At 39.5% G+C, this 15,922-nt stretch overlaps 1 protein-coding gene across 4 annotated transcripts in view; it reads right to left on the minus strand.

Moving 5' to 3' along the window:
* The window catches only part of GREB1L (GREB1 like retinoic acid receptor coactivator), a 305,634-nt gene that overhangs the window by 159,950 nt on the left and 129,762 nt on the right, over window positions 1–15,922 (minus strand). For all 4 annotated transcript variants that reach the window (XM_055236525.2, XM_055236517.2, XM_055236511.2 and 1 more), the window contains exon 2: window positions 11,815–11,924. The gene's annotated coding sequence lies outside the window, so the exon portion shown is untranslated. The remainder of the gene's footprint in view (window positions 1–11,814; window positions 11,925–15,922) is intronic.

Raw genomic sequence — 15,922 nt, forward strand, 5'->3', positions numbered from 1 at the left:
TGAACCCTGGAGTGGAGGTTGCAGTGAGCCGAGATCATGCCATTGCACTCCAGCCTGGGCCACAAGAGCAAAACTCCATCTCAAAAAAATAAAAAAAAAGTATACAGCAGAGAGGGAGAGAAAAATGCCCTCCTCAGTGATAAAATTTTCCCTTAACTCTCAAAGACTTTTTACAATGAAAGCATTGATTTCAGAATATACAGTCTTACTTGTAGTTAAAGTTGTATGTGAAGCACGTGTTACAATGGCAGGCATTACTGGCAGTTAGTATAATAGTAGCTGTTGTTATTACTACTAGTAGTGGTGGTGGTGGTGGTGGTGGTGGCGGTGGTGGTGGTGGTGGTAGTTATTGTCAAAAAATGTGAAAGAAAGCATCCCTTCAGTGATTGCAAGAGTAGCATAGAGAGCTTACTAAGTGCCGAGCAAGCACTGTTATTACTCACATTTCCAAGATAACTGAGGCTTAGAGAAGTTAAGGAACTTGCCTAAGATCACCCTACAAAGAAACAGGTAAACAGGGTAGAACCAAATCAGTTTGGCTCAGAAGCAGCTCTCTTAGGTGCTATCTTTATCACTCAGACCATTAAGCTACTAAACCACCGACCAAGATGACCCAATTGGGTAAATGAATACTCGGTAATATACTACAAAATTGCTGACCTCCAAAGAAAAAAAACAGAAAAGAAAATGTTTGTTTGCTGATGTGGCCTCATCTCTATTTATCACAGTTGCAAGACAGGCTGAAAAGGAAATTTTAACTTAAGATATGAGCCTAAGAGTCAAAAAGTCAAATAACAATTTTAAAAATCACAACAAAATAACCATACCTCTCTATTAAAAAAACTCCTCACATCAGGGCCGGGTGCGGTGGCTCACGCCTGTAATCCCAACACTTTGGGAGGCTGAGGTGGACGAATCACGAGGTCAGAAGTTCGAGACCAGCCTGGCCAAGATGGTGAAACCCGTCTCTACTAAAAATACAAAAATTAGCCAGGCCTGGTGGCAGGTGCCTATAGTCCCAGCTACTCCGGAGGCTGAGGCAGAAGAATCGCTTGAACCCAGGAGGTGGAGGTTGCAGTGAGCCAAGATTGTGCCACTGCATTCCAGCCTGGGCAACAGAGTGAGACTCTGTCTCAAAAAAAAAAACCAAAAACCAAAACAAAACAAAACAAAAAACCTCCTCACATCAAAAATTAGCTAAGATTGGTGGCGGGTGCCTATAGTCTCAGCTACTTGGGAGGCTGAGGTGGGAGAACTGCTTGAGCCCAGAAGTCGAGGCTGCAGTGAGCCATGATCATGCCACTGCACTCCAGCCTGGCTGACAGAATGAGACCCTGTGTGGGAAAAAAAATAAAATAAAATAAAAAGAAAAAGGAAAAAAGTTCCCCTTTTGATTAAGTATAAATATATTTTCAAGTACTGCACTTGGGGTTTTAATAAAAGTTTCTTTTAATACCAACTATCTGGAACAAATAAACATTAATTTTTTAAAGTATTTTTAAAAAGGAAATGACAAGGAAGAACAAGAAAAACACTGATTTCAAAAAAGATCATGTACGGCCGGGTGCAGTGGCTCACGCTTGTAATCCCAGCACTTTGGGAGGCCGAGGCGGGCGGATCACGAGGTCAGGAGATCAAGACCACGGTGAAACCCCGTCTCTACTAAAAATACAAAAAATTAGCCGGGCGTGGTGGCGGGCGCCTGTAGTCCCAGCTACTCGGAGAGGCTGAGGCAGGAGAATGGCGTGAACCCGGGAGGCGGAGCTTGCAGTGAGCTGAGACTGCGCCACTGCACTCCAGCCTGGGCGACAGAGCAAGACTCCATCTCAAAAAAAAAAAAAAAAAAAAGATCACGTACAAGCTAAAAGAAAAAAACTGAATCTAAAACACTAATTTGGGGTTGTGTGATTTTAACAGCAAAGTAAGCTGTGGTACAGGTAGATGGGGATGTACATATTCTAAGCAATAATTCATTTTAAGTTTTAAAATATGTATTTCCCCTCCCTCCCTCCCTCCCTCCCTCTCTCTCTCTCTCTTTCTTTCTTTCTTTCTGCCCGGCCACCCATCGTCTGGGAAGCGAGGAGCGCCTCTGCCCGGCCACCCCGTCTGGGAAGTGAGGAGCGCCTCTGCCCGGCCACCCATCGTCTGGGAGGTGAGGAGCGCCTCTGCCCGGCCACCCATCGTCTGGGAGGTGAGGAGCGCCTCTGCCCGGCCACCCATCGTCTGGGAGGTGAGGAGCGCCTCTGCCCGGCCACCCATCGTCTGGGAGGTGAGGAGTGCCTCTGCCCGGCCACCCATCGTCTGGGAGGTGAGGAGCGCCTCTGCCCGGCCGCCCCGTCCGGGAGGAAGTGAGGAGCGCCTCTGCCCGGCCGCCCCGTCCGGGAGGAAGTGAGGAGCGCCTCTGCCCGGCCGCCCCGTCCGGGAGGAAGTGAGGAGCGCCTCTGCCCGGCCGCCCCGTCCGGGAGGAAGTGAGGAGCGCCTCTGCCCGGCCGCCCCGTCCGGGAGGAAGTGAGGAGCGCCTCTGCCCGGCCACCCATCGTCTGGGAGGTGAGGAGCGCCTCTGCCCGGCCGCCCCGTCTGGAAAGTGAGGAGCGCCTCTGCCCGGCCGCCCCGTCTGGGAAGTGAGGAGCACCTCTGCCCGGCCACCCACCGTCTGGGAGGTGAGGAGCGCCTCTGCCCGACCACCCACCGTCTGGGAAGTGAGGAGCGCCTCTGCCCGACCACCCATCGTCTGGGAAGTGAGGAGCGCCTCTGCCCGGCCGCCTCGTCTGGGAAGTGAGGAGCGCCTCTGCCCGGCCACCCACCGTCTGGGAGGTGAGGAGCGCCTCTGCCCGACCACCCACCGTCTGGGAAGTGAGGAGCGCCTCTGCCCGACCACCCATCGTCTGGGAAGTGAGGAGCGCCTCTGCCCGGCCACCTATCGTCTGGGAAGAAGTGAGGAGCGTCTCTGCCTGGCCGCCCCGTCTGGGAGGTCTACCATGGAGGCCAGAAGCAATGTGGGGGCTGGACGTGGTGGCTCACGCCTGTGGTCCCGGCACTCTGGGGGGCGAGGCGGGTTGATCACTTCGGGCTAGGAGTTCGAGACCAGTCTGGCCAACTTGGCGAAACATGAAAAATACAACAGACAAACCAACCAACCAACTCAGTGACAACAAAACAGGTCTACCCTGGAGTCATACTCTAATTTTTTCTATTTTCCTCCCTTTCGGATCCTTTATCCCACTTTCTTTTTCTTCCTCTTCCTTCTCCCTCTTCTTTGTCAAATAGAGGATTGAGTTATTATCACTGATCCATATAAAGTCCCTCTCTCATTTATTTTAACTCCCACCCCCCATTTCTATTCCCCGACTTCCCATGTGCAACCTTCCTAATATGTTTGATACGCATCTTTTTGTTTGTATGTATTTTTAGAAAATGTTTATTGTTTTTGTGTGCAAAAAAAATTAAAAAAAAAATATGTATTTCTAAGCTTTGTCTACTGAAAAATCTGAGAAGCAATACCATTCAGTTACTATTAATAAGCACTTCCTATACTCTGATTGTAGTGGCCTAATGCCTTCCACACTGAAAGGAATCAAGATTTTTTCAAGGTATGGCCAGTTCCAAGTCTGGAGCAGGGAATACGCAAGATGAGCCTCGAACATCTGAACAAGAAAGCAAAGGTTATCAAGAACTAATAAGGCTGGGTGCAGTGGCTCATACCTGTAATCCCAGCAATTTGGGAGGCCAAGGCAGGCAGATGGCTTGAGTCCAGGAGTTTGAGACCAGCCTGGGCAACACAATGAAACCCTGTCTCTACAAAAAATAGAAAAATTAACTGGGTATGTGTTGGTGTGTGCCTGTAGTCCCAGCTACTCGGGAGGCTGAGGCATGAGAATTGTTTGAGCCTGAGAGGTGGAGGCTGCAGTGAACTGTGATTCTGCCACTGCACTCCAGCCTGGGTGACAGAGTGAAACCTGGTCTGAAGAAAAAAAAAAAAAAAGAACTAATGAAGCATGTTAAGAGACATATGAGACTACCTGAAGAGCTCCCATAGGCTAAAGATTAGAGAAACCAACAATAAAAGAGAATAAATCCAACTGACTGAAGCATATTTAAAATATAAAAATTCACAAATTAATTTTGCTACTACAGGAGAAAAAGCAAGAGCTCCTTTGGAAAGACAAAAACAAAGCACTACAAGCAGGAAAAGAAAAGAGCAAAGCATTTATTCTGCTCTTTCTGTACTTCCAAGTAACCAAATAGTCCTGATTACTGAGAGTTTGAATTTTTTAAAAAGAATTTCAGCTAAAAAATGTTCAAAGAGGGCCAGGCACAGTGGCTCACGCCTATAATCCCAGCATTTCGGAGGCCGAGGTGGGTGGATCACCTGAGGTCAGGAGTTCGAGACGAGCTTGGTCAACATAGTGAAACTCCATCTCTACTAAAAATACAAAAATTAGCTGGGCACGGTGGCAGGTGCCTGTAATTCCAGCTACTCGGGAGGCTGAGGCAGGAGAATCACATGAACCTGGGATGTGGAGGTTGCAGTAAGCCGAGATAGCACCATTGCACTCCAGCGTGGGTGACATAAAACTGTCTCAAAAAAAAAGGAGGTGGGGGGCAAAGAATGACAGAATTATAAAATTACCCCTTTGTAACCCCTAATGAAAAATTAATGCAGGCAAAGGTAATAAGTGAAACCATGAGACAGAAGGTTGATGGGGAACTTTATAATGGAGAGATCACGCTGTCACCTCCTGAACCCCCTGGTTGAGATTAGCATCACTAAAAGTGAGGCAGTGAGATGATGCGTCCCTTCTCAGTGCAGACAATATGAAGCACACTCACCACCTCGGAAGCATTTCTGCCAAAGGGTATCATGAATTTAGTCATGCCTCTAGAACAGGGTGTCCAATCTTTTGCCTTCCCTGGGCCACACTGGAAGAAGAAGAAATGTCTTGGGCCAAACACAAAATACACGAACACTAACAATAGCTGATGAGCAAAAAAAAAAAAAAAAAGAAAAAAGAAAGAAAAGAAAAATTGCAAAAAAAATCTCATAATTTTTTGTTGTTGTTTTGGTGTGATCTCGGCTCACCGCAACCTCCACCTCCCAGGTTCAAGCGATTCTCCTGCCTCAGCCTCCCAACTAGCTGGGATTACAGGCGCCTGCCATCACGCCCAGCTAATTTTGTATTTTTAGTAGAGACGGGGTTTCTTCATATTGGTCAGGCTGATCTTGAACTCCCGACCTCAGGTGATCCACCCACCTCGGCCTCCCAAAGTGCTGGGATTATAGGCATGACCCACCGCACCCAGCAAAAATCTCATAATATTTTAAGAAAGTTTACAAATTTGTGTTGGGTCACATTCAAAGCCATCTTGGGCCACACTGGAAGAATTGTTCTGGGCCACACATAAAATACACTATCGACAGCTGATGAGCTAAAAAACAAAACAAAAAAAATTGCAAAAAAATCTCTCGTGTCAGGCATAATACTAAAAAGACAAATTTGGGGCCGGTCACGGTGGCTTATGCCTGTAATCCTAGCACTTTGGGAGGCTGAGGCAGGTTGATCACAAGGTCAGGAGTTCAAGACCAGCCTGGCCAAGATGGTGAAACCCTGTCTCTACTAAAAATACAAAAATTAGCCTGGCGTGGTGGCGGGTGCCTATAATCCCAGCTACTTGGGAGACTGAGGCAGAGAACTGCTTGAACTCGGGAGGCGGAGGCTGCAGTGAGCCGAGATCATGCCATTGAACTCCAGCCTCAGCAACAGAGCGAGACTCTGTCTAAAAAAAAAAACAAAAACAAAAACAAAAAAACTGACAAACTTGTATAACTTCCTAGTTTTCTATTACCTTTTTCTTTACAGATGTCATTTTCTAAACTTTAACAATTATTCACTCAGCATTTATAGAAATTCTGTTGTCATAGGGATTAATTACATTGACTCAGGAGTCCAATGACCTTAATTCAAATCCTGTACCCACCTACTCCTAGTATGATATTGGGCAAATGATTCAATCTTTCATCTGTAAAATGGAGATAGTACTTTCAATTTCATAGATTTTTGTGAAAATACATGAGATTTTACATACAGTAATAAGTTTTTAGAATAGTGCCTGGCACAGAAAAAAAGTGCAGAAAATCTTGGTAGTCATAGTAGCACCTTTTTTTTGTTTGTTTTTGAGATGAAGTCTCACACTGTCTCCTAGGCTGGAGTGCAGTTGTGTGATCTCGGCTCACTGCAAGCTCCACTTCCCAGGTTCACGCCATTGTCCTGCCTCAGCCTCCCGAGTAGCTGGGACTACAGGCGCCTGCCACCACGCCCGGCTAATTTGTTGTATTTTTAGTAGAGACAGGGTTTCACCATGTAAGCCAGGATGGTCTCGATCTCCTGATCTCATGATCCGCCCGCCTCGGCCTCCCAAAGTACTGGGATTACAGGCATGAGCCACCACACCTGTCCAGTAGCAACCATTTTTAAATTAAAAAAACAAAAATTTGTCATTGTGCCACATTGAGGATATGAAGAAAAGTAAGATGCATTCTTTCCTTTATAAAAGTTGGGCACTACAGTAAATTCTGGAGGCTTGTTTCTAGGAAAAATAATGTAAAAGTTCCAAAGGCTGCTATTTGGCACTATATATAATTTATGTATTAAGAAATTGTACAATCATATATACAAATCATGAGATGACCTTTGACACCAAGAACAGCACTGCCCAACAGAATTTTCTAAGATACTGAAAACGTTCATATTCTGGACTGTCCAATATGGTAGCCACTAGCCACATGTGGCAGCTGAACACTTAAAACGTGGCCAGTGTGACTAAGGAACTAAAATTTCAATTTTATTTAATTGTAATTAATTTTTTTTTTGACACAGAGTCTTACTCTGTTGCCCAGACTGGAGTGCAGTGGTGTGATCTCAGCTCACTGCAACCTCCACCTCGTGGGGCTCAAGCAATTCTCCTGCATCATGCCTCAGCCTCCCAAGTACGTGAGACTAGAGGCATGTGCCACCTGCCCAGCTAATTTCTGTATTTCTTTGTAGAGACGGGATTTGACTATGCTGGCAAGGCTAGTCTCGAACCCCTGGCCTCAAGCAATCTACCTGCCTCAGGCTCCCAAATTGTGGAATTATAGGCGTGAACCACTGTGCCCAGCTGTAATTAATTTAAATAGCTACATGTGACTAGTAGCTGTCATACTGAACGGTAGAACTCTAGAGTATGTACAATGATTGAGAGATAAAAGATTTCTTAAGTTCTAAGAGGCTTGGCTGTGTCCCTACTGATGTGACCTTGAACAAATCCCCTAACCTATCTCAAGCTCAGTTTCTTCATCTGTAGAATGATTCTATAGAATAGATTATGACTGTCCCTTACAGTGATAAAACTCTTTGTATAACAAAATTATTTGTTACTGTATTTCTGCTTACATGCTCTTTCTCTATTAAAAATATTCCCTGATGAGAGTGAATAATGTATGACTCTCAAATAAACCAAACACACTTCCTGTAAGTTTTCAGTCTCAAATCCAAAATATTAAACAATTATATATTCTTGTTCTTTCTCTTTTGTACTCTCTGAGCATTTCATTTATTCTTTTAAATTGATATTTGTCATTCTCAATCATAGTTAGTTGGGTCTAGTATCTGTCTAACTTCCCCCAATAGATTGTGAGTTTTGGGGGACATATAATTTGTTTAAAGCTGGAACTGAGTAAAAAAAAAATGAATAAATTGAGCTTTTGTGTCTTATCCAATTATATATTAAACAGGTCTGAAGAGATATCTCTTCCCAAGCACATTCCATAAAAGCACAAAGCTAACCATGCATTCAAAACAGAAGTGTTTTATTTCATTTTTATTCATCCTTCTTGCTGAGAATGTTTAGAAAGTGCAAACAGATTAAAAGACAAAAATTTTAAACTCCTTTAATAGTTTTGTACATTTAAATTTGGAAATTTGGATGAATTTCTTTTTTTTTTCTTTCTTTCTTTTTTTTTTTGAGATGGAGTCTCGCTCTGCTACCTAGGCTGGGGTGTAGTGGTGCGATCGTGGCTTACTGCACCCTCCGCCTCCTGGGTTCAAGCGATTCTCCTGCCTCAGCCTCCTGAGTAGCTGAGATTACAGGCACGTGCCACCATGCTTGACTAATTTTTGTATTTATTTAGTAGAGACAGGGTTTCACCATGTTGGCCAGGCTGGACGAATTTCTTTTGATAGTTTGTAAAGCCAAAAGTATTTTAGGTATTCAAATAAAAACCCAACCCTATTAACTTAATCCTAAAATTTACCCTTTTTAGCAATATACTTACAGATATGCAATATATATTAAATTGTTTTAGAAATAATTATTGTACTATGCCAACTAATTTCATAATAATGACTAAAAACTATCATGACTACAATGCTATTTTTCCTTTGTAACAAAGAAGTACACGTTACCACTGGAAATCTTTACTTTCTTCCTTGAAATGCCAGAAATTCTTCTGTAAAATAAACACCTCTTGTCAAGACTCTCTGGAACTAGTATAATTACCAGAGGCAATCCTTGTGTAAGATCAAAGAAGCAAAACAATAATAGGCAACGTGTGACCTCTACCATGTCACCAGAGACCAATTTTTCAACAGGGAGAACAGTCAATAATCCAGAACAGAAAACATTAAATAACCAGAAATGCTTCCAAAGTGTGGCTCACCACATCTTTCAACGCGGTCACATTCAGAGTTCAGAGTCTCTATGGTTTCCGAAAACAAACTTCTGGGGATTTATCACAACAATCATTAAAATCTGCATAAAACACCAGAGGCAAAAAACAATTTGCCAATTTCCCAAATGCAGAGTAGAATTTCAAAAGATACTATAATAATTTTCCAAATTTCATCTGATGCTTTAAAAAGTATAGTGAGAAAGGCATAGATAACTAAATATTTTCCACCTAACACTCAACTGATTTCTCTTATTTACCTAGCCCCATTTAATTTTCCCAAAAAAGTTGTTTGCAAAGTTGGCTATGAACATTAACCAGATAAATATAATTAGTAATAGTAACACATTAAATACTTCTACAGGTTTTTTTTTTGGCTTTGTTTTTGATAATAGTGGGTCACTAAACCCAGAAACAGGGTCTCCTGTGTAATATATTTGAGTGACTAAGCATTACAAGGGTACAAAGAGGGGTAAATAAATTCCCAAAGTAATTACAGTAAAACAGAAGCACATTTAAAACTGACTTCTAAAAAGTACCGCAAATCAAATTGCGCCTTAGAATCAGCAAAACTTGATTGTTTTTCTTAAATAACTATTGCCAAATAGCTGTCTTCTTTCAAAATCAGATGTGAATTAGGGGCTGAACAAATGTATTTGAATTATTTAACCTGCAAAGCACACATTCCACTGGTAATTCAGAGAGTAAGTAATAAAAGAAGGAGACTTTGCTTGAAAGAAAAAGCACTGTAAATTCAAAGCAACCGTGAACACGGTTTTTTTTCTTAAACATTCTATTCTTTTATGATTTCTTGCTACCTCCATCTTTCCACTCTGTCATCTGCTCCTGTCTTTCTATCTTCTTAGCTTATTAACATTGCTAATCGTATTTGTCAGTTTTGCCACAATTTTAAGGCCTCTTAAACAGCTGTGGGTTTTCTCTAGGCAATTATCAGTCACTATACTTAGGTTTCTAAATTAGTTGTTGAAAGGTGCTTTAACCTTGAGAAAATAGAAAAAGAGCAGACCACATGCTAAGCCTTACATTTATGTGTATGTTCCTTTAACATGAGTGATTATCAAAAATTCAAAACAAATCACACACAAGTAGTAGATATTGTAAATTTATAAATTAACAAGGCCTATTATAGTCCTTATCATTTTATCTTTCTTCCCTTACTATGTACATTGTAATATATGCTTTCTCTATATATATGTGTATAGATTGGAATATAAAAGATAGTATATAAACTGGAATATCAAAATACTGCCAAATTCCTCTAACAGTCTCCTTTCACAACCTGTCAGGTGGCTAATACCTTTCAAAGGTATCCACAATCATATAAGCGGTCTCTTGAGGTCATGGGTTGTGGTAAAGAGAGCTTTTACAATATGCAGATTTTTCCCTTCTCCATTTCTCTTCAAAGAGAAAACTCCTTATTGTATTGCTTTTCTTATTCTCTATTTTTGACTCTGACACTGATTTTCTTCTTGACCACATTCAGGAAGAAACACAAGGTTTAAGGTTATTTGCCAACTGACAGCCCTTTCTATCAACAACTAAATAAAAAAATCTGTATTCCAGAAACATGACACTTCATGTACCACCCATTTTCCTCCTAAGTTAAAATAAATTCAAATATTTCTTTTTAGAGTTAACAAGTTTTGGTGTTTTTAAAGGTTTAATAATAATACTTTGTTTGCAGATTAGGCCAAAAGCTTGTAGAATGATTTTTAAATTAATGTAGGTTCCCGGCTTACCTCTCCCCATCCACCCTCTCTCACTCCCCACCCGCTACCACTTTCTGCTCCAAGGAAAGAAAAAGGTGATATTTCAACAGTGCAAAATTCTTCCTGAGAGAGAAACACTAAAATGATAAACATTTTGAAAAGCAAAGTACACTTCAAACTCCAACTGTTCTTTCAGACCTATATTGACTCTTATAGACGTTGCCAACATTTGGTAAGGATTATCCTTCCATTAGACAAAAGCGAGCATTCCTTAGATAAATCAGGAGTTTTTGCCATGAGACTCATAAAACCTTTTCACAACACAGATTTTCAAGAGAATCCTTTAAGGTTTAGGAGGCTGCTCCTTTTACTAAGTAACAAAATACACCCCATGGTGTCTCACTGACCCCACTCAGCTGTCCTTTGACCTCCTCAATTGTTGCAGCCTAACTCCAGGGTCCACAGAATGTGCCTCCCATATCAAAAAGGCTAATGTTGCTTCCTCCTAGCACCTGGTGAAACAAAATGCAACAGTTCTTTCTTCTGCCTCCTCCTCTCCCTCTCTGACCATTTTCCAGATGTTCCAGGCCCAAATGTTAAGCCCATCCTGGGTTTCAGTATCTGCGTGGTCACCATGAAGGAACAAACAGGGACCAGGCTGAAGTGGCAATGACCCTCTTGTTCTTTTTGGCCTCAAAAGGATACAACGTGTTATAAAAGAGGAAAAGATCTTTGGCCTCTCTTGGAAATGCCAAGCTATTTAAGCACATTGTAACTTCCAAAAGGAGAGAAACAGTCTTGGGATATGCCCCTTCTGACAGACAGGAGTTACCCAAACAGTAGCCTTAAATTCTCAATTCTAAGCAAGCATCTGATTTTCTTTGATGGGGGGGTGGGGAGCATCACCTTTTTCCTTTTCTAAATTAAAAGCGTCCTAAAATAGAAAAAAAAACTTTTATAAAATCTTTAGAACATACATCTCAGGACAATGTTATATGAGACAAATATATGCAGTCAATAGGGATAATCTGGGTTTATGCAGAAGCCTATAATCTAGAAGTCTCATTTATTAGACAATTTGAAGCATAAAATCATAATCAACAAAAGGGAATAAAGAACTGAATTCTTATTTTCTTAATTTAGGTATATAGGAAATACAGAGGTTGTTGTAGAGAAAGAACTCACTGAAGAAGCTTTCTGGTATGGGGTAAGGGGATGGGGGAGGGGAGAGGAAAGCAGGAAAGGAGAGGAGCTCATGGAAGTATCTTATTCACTTTAAGGAGCAAACATAGTAGTTTTATTTAAATTCTAAATACAACTTCCTAAAACAAATTTGATCTTGAAAAATTGGGGAGGGTCATATACATAATTGTACAATACCTTGGTTTATTTATTAACATTTTTGAATCACAGTCATGATTAAGTTGGGCAGTCAACACTTCACGGAGTCTGTTGCCTAGATTTTAACTTGTTTAAAGCTTTTTGTGCACCTGCAAAAACATAAAAAATAAAAATATATACATAAAGACATGACTTAATTTCCAAATACATATTCTATAATAATCTAAATATTTATAATTCTATGAAAATCGTACTTAGAAATTATCAGTCTCACACTTTCCAACTCCATGTACATTATAATGAGCAAATATACAGATACTCCACCTTTCTCAATAGTCTCAAAATAATTACTTCTAATTATATATACTCAAGGATAATTTCTGTTGTTCTTATGGTTTCCCCCACTAAAAGTAAGTTGAGTAAGTCTGTCAAGTCTGCATTTATGGCAGATGTTACCATAATATCAAAAGCCAACAGACTACTTTTAGGAATGAAATTAGTGGAAGGTAATTTTCTTACCTAAGGAATTCAAGAGTAATAATCCCTGATACCCGGCCCAAATTTATCTACTCAAAGAACTATCAAAAACGTAAAACATAATTAATATTGATTGAATAATTTCCAGTAAGAAAGCCTGCAAAAAGAAAAAGAGCTATTGTTTCTTACCCTTCTGAGCAGCGTATTCCTAGAAGATATTAAACTAAATAATTACAATTGCATACAATTGGTTGAAAAGTATAGTATGCATGCTCATCTCTCTTCTAAATAGATTATGGTCAATATAAACTACTGAATGGGAAAATAGGAAATATAGTTGTAAAACATAAAGTGAAATGAAAACTTGTCATTGATTTTTATAGATAACATAGAAGCATTTCTAGTCCTTTGTTACTGTGTTTAAAAACAAAACAAAACAGGATTTTCCTAAGAAACAAACTAACTTCAATATAAATATTCATATAAGTAAAATATTTGAAGTAAAATTAATTTATGTTGCCTAAAAATGGTTTTTTTCATTTTACTTTTCTCTTATGCCGACTTGAAAGAAAAATTTTGGGTTTTTCGAATAAAAATATTTATCTTACCTCTTACTGTCAGAAGAATGTCTTCAGGCAAAATAATAATTAAAAATGGAAGGTCTAGGTTTTCAAACTCACATACATCCCCATCCGCCCACACATAAATAGACATCTTTTCCTAAGTCAGCAGGAGCCTTGCTACCTACATCCAAACCCAAGATTACCCCATATGGTCAACAAGGTCAAACTGCATTACTGCCAATGAAACTATATTACTCCACAAGGACCCTAACGATTAAAAAAAAAAAAAAGTCAGTAATCTAATTCCAATAGCTTCAGAGTCTAAAATTGCTAATTTTTGGCCACGTGCTGCACACTTCACCTGTTAGTAATGACATTTTTGTATTTTCTTCTAATTACACTCAAAGCTAAGACCTTTGGCCCTGGGCCACAGACCCCTATTCAGGCTGCACACATTCTCTTAAACGACCTGATCCTTTGTTGTCACTCTTACTCTTTCATCTATTATTTACACCCATAGAGAAGGAAGATACTCAACCATTTGTATAGCTTAAAGCTTCTAATCATCTTAATTTCTTTGCCTTTCAACCTATGGTCTTTTTCATAGACAAATGCCAAGAAGTTTGACAAAATCATTTTTTTTTTTCGCAATCATATTGCCTCCTCTTCTCCTTTCTTACTCCCTGGCCAACCTCCTTCCTGTTCCTTGTCTTTCACAGGAGAGACTTTGTATTAGCCAGAATTTACAAATTTTGACCTTCACCAACAAAATAAATTTCTAAATACAATACAAATCTCCAACTTGTTCTGACAGATCAGTAACAATTATATTTCTTTTTTTGACCAAAGAGCCCCTTAAGTTGAAGGTTACTGAAAATAACTTAAAATCTGTCCCCAGCCTTCCAAAAGCCTGAGCATTGAATTTTCAGAATTCCTCTACAAAAGTGCCAAAAAGCATTTAGTAAACAATAAGAATATTAGTTATGTGGCCAAAACTTTTCATTTTAATGTCTATGCTTGCTCATTTGTTTACAAAAAGAAAATTTAGAAAAAAAGAGGAAGGAAAGAAAAAAGAGAAAATAAAACAAAAATTTTAAGGTTAGATTTTTAATTTAATCTTTAAAACATTTAAAAGACTACTAATTCTCCAAACAGCAAAATCCTCACATAATATATCCTGTATCATTATGATTATTTCCCAATACTTTACCAAGATGAAAAAAAAAATTCAAACACATTTTGCAAATCCAAAGCATGGAATTGTTTACCATGATGCAGATGTCTCCCTCAGATCACAAAAGCCACCAAAAAATTCTGATTTCCAAGATGTTTATAAAATGACATCTGATCCATCTTTGCTCTCTTCCTCTATTGCTCAGCTTACTCTTGATTTCTAACAGTGTTTCCTTGTTGTCTGTCCCCTCTACAGACCCTGAAACCCCTTGACTTTTCTTATTTCACCATTTGCTTCAACCAGCAGTTCACTGGAGACCCATCCATCTTGTAATGCCTAAAGTGACAGATGCTCTCAGAAACGACCACACTGCTGAGTGAACAAAAGATAACATCACCTCCAGGAACTCCAGAGAAATACAACTGCAAGCTTAAGACAGGGGCTGACTTGACAGACATTGGACCATAAACCTCTTCTAAGCAAAAAAGAAAACAATTGCCACACACACAAAAAAAATCTGACACAATCAAAGGCAGAAAAGAGTGATTATTTGTGGATTGCCTTTTCACTCTGTAACTCACTTTTCCCCACCCAATACTTTTATATTGGGGCAATTCACTCACCAATAGGCAAGAGGAGTTCTTGTGTGTGTGTGTGTGGAGGCGGGGGAGCCTTTCTCAAGTATCTTCTTTTATTCATCAATATTCAAAGTGAAATTCATTCACAAGTGTTTCAGGAAATCTAAGTCTACCATACAGCATTCTTAAGCCTGACCCTCTTGTTTGCATATAGCAATATCTGGACTCAGAAATGCTGACTCAGTTCTACTGCGGTGAAAGCACATGCATGCTTTGCAAATTAAAAACACATTAGAAATTAAAAAGCAACCTGTGACAATGTCAACAATATGTGCAGCACATTTGAAAAAGCCAACCATTCATTCATCAGACAATCTCCAACTTGGGTTAAAAAGACATTTTACAAGAGGATTCTGGGAAGGGCTGCACAGTTCTTTTCTAACAAAGGAAAGGTCATATTAACATCTCCCAGCAACAAACTAATGACAGGGAAGCTGTAGATGCAGGAGACTCTGCCTGATGCCATCTAGGTTCTAGGACTTTCGTTGTGGCTGTTGTTTAAAACATCTTATTTAAAACCATCGGACAGCAATAGGAAGTAAATATAACTCTAACATTCAGATAAATTCAGTGAAGGGAAAATTTCAAAGAACATAAAAACAAAAACTAACCTGGAGGTCAATTAAGAACATCGTGTGGTCAATGCCAATTATGGAGATTAACAACCCATTTTTATAATAGATATCGAGCAACACAGGAAAACCTCTGCTGGAGCTAAATACATTATTATTCTCAAAAAGGGCAAATGATACAAATATTTATGTTACATCTAAAGAAAAGAGCCAAAATGCTTAAGAAAATTTCCATTGACAATATTTCTAAGAAGAAATCTAAATACTTATAATGGCATTTCTTTAATAAAAATATTTTTTTCTCTAAAATTTTTGCACACAAAGCCTTTAAGTTATGCTACAATCATTTTTCTTTGGGATTACTAATGACTCCTCTCCTCCCCACTTTCCAAAAAAACAAACAAATTTAAAAATATATTTTGTCTCCTGTGATTTAATTACTTGTGGGGAGGAGGTTAAAAAAATTTCAACTTATATGAATCAACATATCAGTTAAACATTTTTATGTCTCTCTTATTTCCTCAAACACTTCAATGTATCTTTCATAAATAACATAGTATAATATTTCATAATTTCAGAATTTTCTGGGGTTTAAGGCTGGCAAAGTAGAATACATACAAAATAATAAAATGAGTATGTAAAATCATATCACAATAGAAAAAAGATTAATTATAGAACACATATAAAATACTTGTTCTAATATGGACTAGATCTTTAACTAGA

Source organism: Symphalangus syndactylus, chromosome 1, assembly GCF_028878055.3.
Source record: "Symphalangus syndactylus isolate Jambi chromosome 1, NHGRI_mSymSyn1-v2.1_pri, whole genome shotgun sequence".
NCBI classification, from domain to species: Eukaryota; Metazoa; Chordata; class Mammalia; order Primates; family Hylobatidae; genus Symphalangus; species Symphalangus syndactylus.